This window comes from Ctenopharyngodon idella, chromosome 16 (assembly GCF_019924925.1).
Source record: "Ctenopharyngodon idella isolate HZGC_01 chromosome 16, HZGC01, whole genome shotgun sequence".
In the NCBI taxonomy this organism is placed as follows: domain Eukaryota; kingdom Metazoa; phylum Chordata; class Actinopteri; order Cypriniformes; family Xenocyprididae; genus Ctenopharyngodon; species Ctenopharyngodon idella.
In genome coordinates this window covers 7173594-7188334 of record NC_067235.1, presented here as the reverse complement: position 1 = coordinate 7188334, position 14741 = coordinate 7173594, and the positions used below count along the sequence as shown (strand labels likewise).

General features: G+C 37.6%; 1 long non-coding RNA gene across 10 annotated transcripts in view; it reads left to right on the top strand.

Annotated features, from left to right (window-relative positions):
- The window catches only part of LOC127497976 (uncharacterized), a 132600-nt gene that overhangs the window by 64202 nt on the left and 53657 nt on the right, over positions 1 to 14741 (top strand). For 4 of the 10 annotated variants that reach the window (XR_007925727.1, XR_007925726.1, XR_007925719.1 and 1 more), the window contains exons 4-6: positions 758 to 978; positions 5768 to 5935; positions 14181 to 14693. The exons of 1 other annotated variant lie outside the window; for it this stretch is intronic. This is a non-coding gene — a long non-coding RNA (uncharacterized LOC127497976). The remainder of the gene's footprint in view (positions 1 to 757; positions 979 to 5767; positions 5936 to 14180; positions 14694 to 14741) is intronic. 5 more of the 10 variants (XR_007925723.1, XR_007925722.1, XR_007925724.1 and 2 more) reach the window with 5 other exon arrangements.

Below are 14741 nucleotides of genomic sequence, written 5' to 3'. Positions count from 1 at the left end.
TTCACGTCCATAGAGAGAAGGAAAAAAAAAAAAAAAAAGAACTTGTCATATGGGCAATTTGAGGTGCCTGAAAGCATGAAGCAATTTATCCTGGATTGGATGGATCTTTTTGTGTTATGATAATGTCCACATAATTTATTCTTGTGGATTGGCTTTTCTTTACATCCATCTAACAGACAAACGCAAGGACGACCGTCATTCCTGTTTGATTCTCAAGGTAAAAACGACTTGCTAGAAAAGGCAGTCTTTTCTAAAAAGCTGCTAAACACAAATAGTGAGCAATGAAGTTGAAGCATGGAAGAATAGGCAGATTTTGGGTGTCGGGAGTGCTCGTACAGTCAGTCAGGACTCTCCTGCACCCTTCCCACCGCCCTCCTGTACGTTTGGAGGCTGTGTGAGCAGAATACTGATGAGCTTGTTTTTGGGGGGATTAATTTCCATTTGGAGACAGGGAGCGGTCCCCCCTCTCAGCACTGCGGTGGGCGTCCGCCTTCCTCTGCAGTCCTTGTTCCCCTCCAATATTATTGTACTGCAGAGCTGACTTATTTACTGACGTAATTGCATCCACTGATGTGAACAGACATATAAATACATGCTTAAAAGTTAACAGAGTAGAATAAACGTGAATCCAGAATAACAGCCCAGTTTTACTATTCATGCAGTGCAATCTGCTGTAGTTTTTGATACCGTGTTGTTCACATACTGGTGAAATTCTTAAAAAGCTTTCATTGGATTGATTGACTTCTTTGTTTCACAGAGAGCCATCCTCATGTGTGGGACAGACATGCTGACGGAGATCCTCAGAACACACTGTGTCCGAAGCTTTTTTGAGTGCAATATTGGATTGAGGCGGATTGATTTAGAAGAATCGAAAATAGATTTTGAATTGAATTAGAGGATTTACAGGCCTTCAGTGCTGTTCTGTAGAAGCGACCTCTCTGCATTGATTTGCAGAGTCACCAGGTTGATGAAAAACAGGTATTCAAGTATAATGCATTATTTTAGATACTATAGAGAAATAATTAAATACATGCACCCATATAAACAGATATTTGCTTAATTCTATGAAACATCCAAGCTCAGACTCAATGAGAAAAATATCAGACTGTTGACTGAAACCGGAGCACGTACATGCTCACATTATCTGTGTAGATTAAGATAAAAGGTTTTGCTGTTCACAAAAGTCTCCACTATTGCCCGCTTTTAATGTAATGGCCAAGTGATGAATAAACACATTTCCAGCAAGAGCAGTGCCATCATGCATGTCCATGTTATATATTTCTATTGCAGTGTGATCGTAGGAACCAGCCTATAGATTTTTCCATATAAATCAGCAATATAAATGTTTATTATTATTGCACTATTCCATATGCACTTTCCTCTTTCAATTATTCTAAAGAAAGTGCTGGCACAAACCATCAGGCTATGGTGAACGTCTCCTTGTGACAGAGTAGAATTACTTTTTTTATAGTCTCCACCACATTGAAAAAGCTGGATGTAATCAGCAGATGCTATTTGGATTTCAAATACTTTATATTAGCATTAAAAACAGAATCAAATGAGTGGCCGTATGATGAGACATCTGCCTGATGTGTATGTACATTCAGTGGAGACTTCTCTGAACTCAGAGCTCTATTAATGTGCCTTTCATCTGCGTGCCAGAGCACTTGAACTGGTTTGGTGAAACAATGACCTTGGTGGTTTGAGGAATGGATTTTTTGAATAGTTTTTAAGTTTGAGTTTTTAAATAAATAATCAAAATAAATAATCAGGCGTGGCGCTCCTGGCCCAATAACTACCTGACACTCTGACAACAACTGACAGGGACAGAGAGAATGCGTGAGTGCAGACCCGCGCTCATCCCGAGAGAAGCTTGATTGCCACTCACACTCATGTTTGTGTGTGAGAGAGAGCGAGGAGGGCACATTTAAATTCCAGACCCCTAAAAAAACACGACTGGCTTTCACCTGCTGTCACCTTCCATGCCTTGACAACAGCAGGCGTGCAATTAGATGCTCATGGAAGACATCCCAATTTACAGCTTCAACATCACTGGATTTCTCTGCACCTCTTTCATGACTGATTAAAAACAGTTTTCTTAGTTAAGACCTTCAGAGCTCCATAGGTTTTTCTTAGAAACGTTTGCTTTCATGAATGTGATTTGAGATCGTGTTGTTTTTATTTTATTTATTTTTACATTTTTAAGGCTATAAAGGTGTAAATTAACAGAATGAACACTAAACTTGCTGCTGAATGTGACCTGTTTTTATCACTGCTCAGATGCACTAAACTGAAATCATTTAAATTTGTTGTTTTCAGTTTTTCATGACTGAGTACATGCTTGTATTTTGTGAATTAATTGTATTACATTCAATGTTAAAAGCTTAATTATACAAGCATTATAAATTCTCTTAATTCTCATTCTGAATCCGGATGGGCCACATTTGAAGCTGTTGCAAAATTCCAGTACACACACACACACACACACACACCTGTGACCTACGTATAATATGACGTATAATCTTGTCTGACGTTCCTCTCTTAGGTGAGCGCAGACAGTATGAGATGCCTCTGCCATGTTCGGTGTGTTTCTGTGACCATATTACTATTCAGTCTGTACTGCAGAGCCGTAATGACATTTCATGCGATGAAGGGGCTTCTCATGCAGTTTCTAGCCCGTAATCTGTGAGTGCTCGGTTTCAGCACTGCTGCGTATGGCAGACAAAGCCTCTCTTTCAGATACGCAGGCCTGACCAGGAGCCGTTCACAGATCACTCTCCTCTTCCTCAGACTGCTGCAAACACTGGAGTCACTGTGTGCAAATTACAGCACAAAGACCACATTACAGCACTATCGCATTCAAAAGACTTAAGGCACCAGTGTGACAGATGAAACAGCTGAACTCTGGGAAGAGCAGTTGAGGGGTGGTTGGCTGTCTAGAGCAGTGCTGTATTGGCAGAATTCATCATATTATTATGAGAAACAGCTGAGTTACTTTATATGTAACTCCATGGGATGTGGAAGCGGGAGAGCCACCCTTTTGAGGTCTGGTTCAAATATGACATACAAAAATTGTATTCACGTTTAATCATTCAAAGATTGCAATCTCGATTCAAACACACACACAATGTTATTGCTAAATAATGATTCCGCTATGTCTATTAGACCTTAGAAATTACCATCACACTGGAATATTTAAACATGCTTTCACACTGCTGCTGACCCAGAGATAACAGTGCTCATGTTTGAAACAGCATCACAAACAGTGTTTTCAACTACACAGTATTGCTATTTCTGTCTTGCAAACATCCAATAATAATGAAAATATTGGAATAAAAGTTTATATTCCTGATATAAACACTGATGTTGGCAGCAATCAAAATAAGTAAATGACCATTGTTAATGTTTCACTTAAAGTAAGACTGTATCTATTACATTGCTATGCCAGTAGGTGGCAACCAGTAAATTTTATTTGATATATCATCGAATCATTCATTCAAGAGATTTGTTCAGGAACTCTGGGCAAAACAAATCTTCATTCATTGATTTCAGTGTTTTTTTTTTTTTTTTTTTTTTATACGTAATGATTATATTTAAATGATTTTAATTGATGTATTTGTAACATTTTAGACATTTATAAATAGACTAATTTATAACATTAAATAGAACATTTAGTCAAGTAAATTACATGTTATTTTTTTTTAGTTGTCTAATGTTTTGTTTTCAGAACCGTGGGAGAATCAGAATCATAAATCATCTGGATGAATTGTTTATCCAGAATCATAAATTAAGCTTAAAATAATATATAATATATCTGGAATCTAATTTATACTATTAGCACTGTTTCTAATATTAAAATGTGCTATCTTACAGACTAGAATGAAGGCTTTATATACATTAACGAGGATTTATAAGACAATTATAAAGCACAATTCTAAAATGTTATTTTAAAGACATGGCACTTCTCATCCAGTGTGCAAAGTTCTGCAAACCACTTTAGATGTGCCCCTCTTTGCCCCTCTAACATATATGTCCATCTTGCTGTAAAGAGCTCGAGCATTTAAAGAGGCAGACATCAAAACTGCAGCGTGATCTTACAATAAACAGAACATTATTGTGCTTTGGTGTGGACGCTAATATTGTCACACATAGTAGTACACGTGCACTCAAAGACTCAAGATTCAAGTGAACACAGTCTTTATTTATAATCCAAACACTCAGGAGAACATAGGAATATAAACTTTGGTGAAACGCTACCACAATTAATTACAAATGACAACCAACAAGGGACTGAATATAACGGAGGAAAAATACAAGGCAAACATAATGAAAGACAGGTGCAATTCATAAGTGACCATAGAAACAAACATAATCAGTAATCCAGGAAACTGAAACAGAGTAGGGAAACAGGAACTAAATGAAACAAAACAGAATATCACAATAAGAGTCCCTGCTGGAGCCGTGACAACTATATATCTATATATATATTTATCTTTATAGTTATCTTTCTTGGTGTGAATGGGTCTTAATACTAGTTGCAGTTTCGTATTGATTCGTATACCAGGTTTAAGGAAGAACTAAGTTGCAAAATGGTTCAGACCTATAGGTGCACTCTATAATTATTTAATTTATTTTGCGCTGGCTGATATGACAGTCTTCTTGGACTGACAGCTAGTCGTTTGGATGCAGAATCACAAAAGTTTTCAGTTATGCTTTTGCATAACTGCACGGTTTACAGTGCAGATTCTGAGTTAAATGTTAGGCTACTGAGTACCCAGCTAACAAAAATGTTCTAAGAATGTTTTGCTAACATTCGCATTAAGTTATAAAAGCATTTAAATTATGAAAATGATCACTGAAGCATATTTTGATGGATTATGTTAGTTTGAAATCTGTTAGAGCTCTTTAAAATCTTTTCATAAAAGCCAACAGAAAAATAATGAAGTAAGGCCTGATTTAGTTTTATAATTTTTATCTAAGATCAAATTTAAAAACCTAATTTATTTTTTTTCCTTAAATTTTTTTTTTTAAAATCTCGTTCTCGCTATGAATATAGCCGAGGTAGCTCGCATGGCGTTAAATCATAAACAATCAAACAAATTATGAAAATGTTATTTTTGAATGTTCTCTGAACATTCTAAAAAAAAAAAATAGAAACATTTAAAAATGTTAGACAAACTTCCAACTAAAAAGTTACAAAGCAGCTGTTATCCACCTTATTTTTCAGGTAGGAATGGGCACGTCCATTTGTAAATTTAATGTGTCTGGCTTCTGGTGTCATTTACTTCCAGTTATTTTTAGCTGTACAAAACAGCTCGTTATGCTGCTTGATTTAAAGCATATTTTTCAAAAGCACTATTCATAATGTGTACAGCTATTATAATGAGCGTGTGGTTATCTTTAATGCTGATAATCAAACGTCTGAGTAGCCAAGAGGCCAAGAGGCCTGAACTGAGAAACAAACTGTAATATTTTTGTCTCACGTGAGGCTGCACAAGAAAACAACTTTAACTATTAGAGTTCATGATTCATATTAGTATTTAATGTATGGAAAGAATACAATTTCATGCCCTGCATACAGCATTTCATCAATCTGCAGATTTAAAATAGTGAGCTTCACATCACTGCTGATGAAAACTGCTGATGCCTCAAGTTACTTTGCTGTTTTTTTTTTTTTTTTTTTTCTCCCTGTTGTACTCGCTGACCTGTGTGTGTATGTGTGTGTGTGTGTGTGTGTGTGTGTGTGTGTGTGTGTGTGTGTGTCAAGGTGCACCTGTTCATCTGTCGTCAGTATTCAAGTGTGGTCTCCACTGTCTGTTTTCCATCCACACTTACTCTAACAGCAGACCACTCGGCCAAGGACAGCAACTATTTGGAGCAGCCCTCTATGCTGCCGGACAATAAAGGCCTCACGCAGTGGCAGTGTGTCTCCGAGGTGATTACATAAAGGAAGCTGCAGCTGCAGGGGACGAGGGAGAGAAAGACAGCGTCTGTGCGAGCTGAAGGGGGTGTTAACGTGCACCGGGGCGACGCAGGGTGGACTAGAACAGTGCAGTGTTCGTAAAGAGTGGGGGTGGACTGCAGGGGTCCTAAACACTGGGCTTTCTTCTCCGGTCTACTCCACATCCCTTTATACAGGCAGATCTGGGTCAGAGGGCACATTCCTTCAGCATCACATAATTCGGACGGCACTGCTGTCCTGCGCTCAGTGGCCCACTGCCATCAGGTCAAGAGAGCCGTGCACCGGTCAAGATGATCAGTGTTTTTAACATTAGTATTTTACCATTTTTAAAAACTGATGACAAGAAACACTGCACACTGTATGCCAATGTGTCAGTTAAAAATGAAGCTGAGGGAAATGTGTTAGGCCATGCAACACTCTTGACCATATTGACATGGGTTACTAAGGTGTTCTGAGACTTCGTCCGGATTGGATTCAGAACTATCAAAACATAAATCGGGTAGATCATCAAGTTCATCAACACCCTCAAAGCTTGCACAGTCGTATACGTCTTTGAATTTTTGGGTGTAACACATTAATGCGAGTTATGTAATCAGATTACTTTTTTCGTTACTTTTAAATTTACAACAAAATATCTAAGTTACTTTTTTTTCAAGTAAGTAACGGAAGTTACTTTGTTTTCCCATTTATTCACTGACACCGCTCTTGTCCACAGGTTGAGAGAAATTGGGAGTGAGGCCAAAGACTATAGATATAGAAAGATGGTTCACTCCTATTACTTATGAATGGGAAAAACTGCAATGCGCAATATGGCAGAATATGTCCCGCCTGATAGGTAAAGTCATTGCGTCACTGCAGCATGCCATTAGAAGCTCCGGTTCCTATAGAAACCTGAGACTTGTGCTTAGGACTGCACATGCGCATTGGCTGGTCTAGCCTGAAAAATAAGATTTTTATTTTATTATTATTATTTTTTTAATGCTATTTGAGCTTAAGAAACAACATTAATGGGACAGTTCATGTCAGATTTTGTTGCTGATTTGAAATATGTTATTTAATTGTGAGTTTGGCAAGCAGTTTTGAGATTTCAGGATTCCCCCATTCAAATAGATTGTCTTGGATGCCCGAAATAGCTGCCCGGAGGCGTTGCAAATATAGCCGCAGAGTGAACAGACTTTCCTTAAAAAGGACTTTGGTGAGGCGAATAGGCGTTGTGTGCACTGTTTAAACATCATGGTTATTGTAGTTCTAGACTAAATGTGAGCATAAATTTACTCATCTCACTTGCGCAAAAACAGATTCAGTATTCCTCAAAATTAATAAAAACTGTGAAATGTTAAATAACACAACTAAACTTTGTATATATTTCTCACTTTATTAACCATTGTCTTTGCTGCTGAGCTTTGATTATCCAATTCAACCATACAAATAAGCAAGAATTCTTCTGCATCCTATTCTTCTCCAATCCAGAATGGCAACACAGCTGAAAGGATTGTTTGAGCTGTGCCCTCTACTGTACAGGCATGAATTTGCATTTCATTCAGCCTAAGGCTTAAGCCCAAAGTATAGTTCACTTTTTACGCGTACGTGAGGGTCAGTGTACAGTGCACGTGAATTTCGTCATCAGAAGAGTATGTGCATACTGTACATACACCGCCAGATTTTTGTAACGGCGCGTACTTGTACAGGTCGCACATGCGCATTCAATTTTTTTTGCAGTAATTAGTTTATCCACAAGGTGGCAACCCTGCCCTGGGGGCAATGATTCACAAGATAGTCAAAGAAAAACTGCATAAACAGAACAGACCAGAACGCATGCAAGCTACAGTGACAATGGAGGCCTACATAGACAAGAGATTGTGTGAAGAGGTTTGAAAGTACTCTCATTTGTACAACTGTAGCATGAAAGAATACAAAGATGTTTACATGGATTATAACTCGTGGCAAGAGATTGCTCAAAACTGTGCATGCATCGAACGCCTGTGTATGCGTATGAGTATAAAGTATACTTTCCAATGTTGTGCGTTCGGCTGTGCGAGTACACTAGCGTATGAGTAAAAAAAAAAAAAAAAGGGCAGGGCTTTATTCATTTCACTTTTGATGTGAAAGGGCCTTTACATTTGCCAATAATAGAACTTTTTGTTATTAAAAAACAAACAAGCAAGCCCAGCCTAAGTGAGAAAAAGTAATGCAAATGTAATGCAACACATTACTTTCCATAAAAAGTAACTAACACAGTTAGGTACTTTTTAGGGAGTAATGCAATATTGCAATATAATGCAATATTGCAAAATTGCATTACTTTTACTTTCCCCAACACTGCCTCTTTGTAGGTTTGACATCTCATTTGGCAACGTTAGGCAGCTTTGATTTATATGCTGTTGAATGTTTGATGATCACATTAGCTTAATTGTATACGCCCCTTCTGGTTTACGCAGATCATCTTATTCGCTTGTTTTTAGATCCGTAGATGCTATACTCTTTCAGAAGATGCGTAACGGTGTCCCCTACAGTATAACAGTGACAAACCATGAAAAACATGGAAAGCTGGAAAAACTTGTCAATGGCAGGGAAGCGTTGTGTCAAAGAGAGTAAAAAAGAGTTAAAGCCGTTAAGTACACAGTCTTGTATATTTTTTTTGTCAGATTTTCAAATGTTTTTGCTTCAAATCAAAGTTTTTAATGTTGTGATTGAGCTGATTGGTTTGGTTCATAGCTAATAACTCTTTAATGAAAACTCTTTGAAAATTATAAAGTTATAAAAAAAAATTATAAAGAATACTTACAGAATTAATACTGCTGAAAAAAAATTGCTCTATAATCACTTTTATAATTAGCTACTTTTTAACGAACCATTGATAATACGTGCAAATGTTCTTTGACTGCCTCAATTAGCATATGCATGAACATGTAGGTCTGGTTGTGCTGGTGAACTGCTTAGCTTGTGTTGTTCACGCCCCTTTTTTGTCATTACCAAGCAGAGGGGGAAGTCGTGAAATTTGCCTTTTTGTAAGGAATGTTAGAATTGGCCGCCTCTAGTCAGCAGTGGGAACTGGGCCATTTGGCTTTAGGAAAACCAGGTGCAAAATCTGAAAAAAGAGAGAAATTTTTTAATGCATTACAACTAACAAGGGAACAAAACAACAGATTTTATCTTAAGTTGCCAGTGTGTTTGTTTAAAAACAGGAAGTGTGCAGGATGTTCCTCTAATGACGAATCTCATATTTATATGAAATGGCTGATCGTGGTGCTTTTCGTTGTGCACCGACACCGAGTCCTATTATACAGTTGTTTAGCAAAGGCTTCAGCTCTCAGGCAGTTGGAGTGTGAACTCTTTGTGTGTGTGTGTGTCAGGCCTGCTAGCTACAGTCTTTCATGTCAGGCACAAGTAAACAGGAACCCCGGGGCCTGTCTGTGGTCAGAGGTGGAAACCAGGCCACTGTAACCGCCAGTAAGGAAGGATGAGGTAGGAGGGCAAGAGGGATGCAAACCATAAGCTTGACTTCTTATTGATCTCTTATGAGTTTTCGCAAGATTTTCTCTTTTTCCCTCACTCTAAAGTTCTCTTTTCTTTCTGTACTGAAGACGACTTGAACAGACAACTTGCAAACAACTGGGACGTTGGATCTGTCAGCATTCCAGAATGAATGAATGTCTGTAGCCAAGCCAGTGTGTCTCGTTTATACCGGTTCTGTCTGCCGCCCAATAAAGATGAATGCACTAAATCAGGGGTGTCGAACTCGATTTAGCTTGAAGGCACAGAGGACACAACATCACTGTGTTATTTTCTTCTTCTTAATCTTTGGTGTAGTCATGGAGTAAAGGCATGAGTGATTTAAGAATAAACCCATTGGACAAATGATCCAAATATTGGGGGAATGTAATGATATTTTTACAATAAAAATCATTGTAAATAACTTCTTAAAATTAGGATAACCTCTTACTTGTCTTAAATAAGCTTACTCAAAATTAAGATATTTAATTGTTGTTGTTGTTTATTTTTTGGATTGTTTCAAATTAATTGTTGTAATTAAATGAACACTCCACTTTTTTTAAAAATAGGCTCATTTTCCAACTCCCCTAGAGTTAAACAGTTGAGTTTTACCGTTTTTGAATTCATTCAGCCGATCTCTGGGTCTGGCGGTACCACTTTTATAGCTTAGCAGTTCATTGAATCTGATTAGTCCGTTAGCATCTCGCTCAAAAATGACCAAAGAGTTTAGATATTTTTTCTATTTAAAACTTGATACTTCTGTAGTTACATCGTGTACTAAGACTGACGGAAAATGAAAAGTTGCGATTTTCTAGGCCAATATGGCTAGGAACTATACTCTTATTCCGGCGTAATAATCAAGGAACTTTGCTGCCGTACCATGGGTGCAGCAGGCGCAATGATATTACGCAGCCATATCGGCCTAGAAAATCGCAACTTTTCATTTTCCGTCGGTCTTGGTATACGATGTAACTACAGAAGAGTTAAGTTTTAAATAGGAAAAATATCGAAACTCTTTGGTCATTTTTGTGCGAGATGCTAACGGTCTAATCAGATTCAATGAACCATGCTAAGCTATGCTAAAAGTGGTTCCGCCAGACCCGGAGATCGGCTGAATGGATTCGAAAAAGGTAAAACTCAACTGTTTAACTCTAGGGGAGTTGGAAAATGAGCCTATTTTCAAAAAAAGTGGAGTGTTCCTTTAAGTATTTCAACACAACCGCTATACAATATATAATACACTAAAGATATGCACAAGTCCTCTAAAGCAGGGGCTCCACAGATTTTCCAGTTTTTCACAGTTGCATGAAAAAGTATAGGAACCACTTACAGAATCTGTGTAAATGTGAATAATTTTAACAAAATAAGAAAGATTATACAAAATGCATGTTATTTTTTTATTTAGTACTGTCCTGAGTAAGATATTTTACATAAAAGATGTTTACATATAGCCCACAAGACAAAAAAAAAAAAAAAAAAGCTGAATTTATTAAAATAACCCCGTTCAAAAGTTTGGGAAGCATTGGTTCTTAATACTATGTGTGGTTACCTGGATGATCCTGGATGTTTTTTTTTTTTTTTTTTTTTTTTTTTGCATATTTGAACCCTTTCCAGCAATGACTGTATGATTTTGAGATCCATCTTTTCACACTGAGGACAATTGAGGGACTCAAACACAACTATTAAAAAAGGTTCAAACATTCACTGATGCTCCAGAAGGAAACACGATGCAATAAGAGCCCGGGGGTGAAAAGTTTTGAACAGGATGAAGATGTCTAAATTTTTCTTATTTTGTTGAGATATATTTATATATTTATTTATTTTCATTTAGTACTGCCCTTCGAAGCAACAGAAGATACTTGCATGTTTCCCGGAAGACAAATTAAGTACAATTTACCTTGATCTTCAAAGTTTTCACCCCCCGGCTCTTATTGCATCATGTTTCCTTCCGGAGCATCAGTGAATGTTTGAACCTTTTTTTAATAGTTGTGTTTGAGTCCCTCAGTTGTCCTCAGTGTGAAAAGATGGATCTCAAAATCAAATCCCTTTATAGTTTTGAATGGTCATCACTGGACATCACAGCCTATTCGTCATCAAACTAAAAATGCAGTCAACCAAACATAGAAAGCGTTATTTGGCTCAATTTAGATTGTCTGTTGTACAATATGTAGGCTGTGGCAGTCAGCGTGACCACCGCCCTACCGTCCCACTGGTATTCCAAACACACTTTTGTGCACATGATTCATGAAGGATACTGTTTTATGTGGATGTTAGGACACGAGTGAAGTATAAATCCTTGTAATAGTTTACCATCCAAATACATGCGCATATGGAAACATTTGATTAGTGCCAAATGAGAAAGAGCCAAAGTTTCAGTTTCGCTGTAAATAAATTCATTTAGGCTCTAAAATAAACATTGTATGTAATGAAATATATATATATATATATATATATATATATATTGTTTTATTCTGAATAGGGTAATTAAAATATTTATAATTTTTATTAGTTTTACCATTTTATTTAACGATATTTTACGTTATTTTTTAATTGTATAATAAAATGTGCCTGATACACCGATTCCATTTATCTGTGATTTTTTTTTTTTTTTTTTTTTCTGTCAACAACTTAAAGTTGTTAAGACACGGTATGACATACTCAAGCCGTGTGACTTGGCATGGATAAGAGCAGGGAGAGCAGCGATAACCCCCCTTAGGGTAAACAGAACAGAACCATCATAAAGGTATACAGATGTCATTAATGTTCTTAATGACAATAATTTAATGTAACAACATAATTAAAGAAAAATGAGTGAAAGAGGTATATACAAAGAGGTATATCAGAGGCCAAGTCCTGACTGGATGAGAGGAGGAACTGGGGATGGAGAAGGATAATTAGCTCCTGAGCAACGCGATAAGCTGCTAATAATACTGAATGGACCTTATGTATAGGGAAGCTGTGATAGGCGTCATATTCCTATAGGTATTTGTGGATCAGCTGAGAGTCAGCTGATGCGAGCTTGACTAACTTGACCTGCCAGAACTAACACTACGCTGGATATCATAAAATGCTGTTGGCTATTATTAAAAATTGAGCCAATAAAACAAGCATATTGTGTTCATTACTCCCACCCAAATTAACTTTGGATTAACCCAAATTAACCCAAATTAACTTTGGATATAATTATGAGAGGGTCCTTGTAAAATTTTCTACTTTATGAGGGGTCCTCGCCCCCAAAACGTTTGAGAACCCCTGCTCTAAAGTGACACCAATATTCAGTAATGTAAGCAATGAACTTCAGTCAAAATAAATAAATAAAATAAAAATAATAGTTTGCATGCTCATGATTGTTATGGTATTCTGCAGTCAGTGCAAAACCACAACATTCAAGGTGTTTTCATCAAATTGATCAGCGAGTCTTTGGTGTTAAGCAGAAAGTATACTTTGTATTTTTATGCGTACACTAGCACAGTCGAACGCACAGCCTTGCAAAGTATACTTCATTTGACTTATATCTACACAGGCATTCCACGCATGCGCAGTTTTTAGCAATCTCTCACCATTTTTAGGGGTTTTCCAAACAAAAGTGAACAACTGAATCCCTTCACGAAGGGCCCTTCCACAAGGCCGTTAGCAAAGGTTACATGTGATAGTCACTTCAAGAAAGTAATTTTATCATTTATGGTCATGTGACTCAGCGAATACTCATTTTAAAGCTAGATGGCGGGAGAGTTTGAGTTAACTTACAAACAGAGCAATTCAAGTTGTTGTTGTTTTGTGATGTATTTCACACATTTTTGTCATGTTATGTTTAAATAAGTTTTATTCACCTTTTTTTTTTCCCGCGACAACAAGGGTGGCGCCATTGCGTTCGTTTTGTCATCTTACTTCCGGCTGAGAGGGACTTAAGATAGTAGTCGCTAGCGGTAATCCTATAGCTGTAACGGTAGATGAGTATTATATGCTCAGTTAGGGTCTGCCATAACAATTAGATTAAGAATAGAGAACAATTACATCAACAATGTTATGAATACAATGTGAAGCGGTCGGAGTGTTGCGGTGCACTTTACAATTTACACCCACCACCTTAAGACGAGGAGCACCTGAGGCAATGGCTGAAGGCGCTAAACTTGAAGTGCCCACCCAAGCGCCCTTATGTGTGTTCGTACCATTTCATGGACGGGAGGCCGACTGATTAACACCCTAACCCCGAGAAATGGCTCGGCTACGATGTTCCAGTAAAGAAGTCACACCGGGTGCTGAACAGATTGTCAAATTCAGGTAAGCTAACTTAGCTAGCCATGTGCTTGTTAGCCTAATGTTAGATTTGTGAAGTCCGTTCTATGAATACATTTGAGATCAGTAACGAACAAAATACAACGAATCTTGCATTATTACCATTGCCACCTATATATTTCATATTTAAGATGGTACATATTTACGATAGTATTGTGGTACATTACAGTCTTACAGTAGCTTACATTATTCCTGTAAGTTACAGTGATTGCAGATGATAGCAGGCCAGCTAGCTACATCTCTCATTCAGATATTGATATTGACCTAAGTATTAACACTAGAGTTAGAGATTGTGTGTATATACTGTCTCGTTTTCAATGCATCTCTCTCTCACACTGTTCTGTTAAAGTATGGGTGCCATCATATATTAATTCTCATGATGTATTATTACTAATGTAAAAATATGTTTATGGTTATATTATTTCCACAGATGCATCGATGAGCATCAGTGATGCAGTGGACAACTGTGAGGATGATCACATCCACATGCCCCCGAACTCTGATGCAGAAACAACTCAAACTGAAGCCACCTACATCTGATATGAGAACACAATGCGTTGAGCCGGCGCCATTGTACACAACTCTGCTGAGAAACAACCACCATTCATTCAGTCGCTGAGCATCTTACCAATACATACACCAACAGCTGCCAGCTACACACTTGGGATCAGCTCCTGATGACTCTGATGAAGCTGCGCTTAATTTATTGCAGGGGGATCTTGCTGAAAGTTTTGGTGTTTCAAAACCTGGTGTTGTGATAAATTCAAAACTGTAAATTCAGGGTTCCTGGAATACCTTCATCCAGGCGATGAAGTAAGACAGAGGCTTCAGCATTACCGATCTCCTCTATGAAATGAAGGTGAAACTTGTCATTCCAGCATTCACCAAGAGAGGCATGCAACTCTCCAAAGAAGACACCACCAACACTAGGCGCATCGCCAATGTACGTGTCCATGTTGAGCAGGTCATATGACTAAAAAGCTTCAAAATC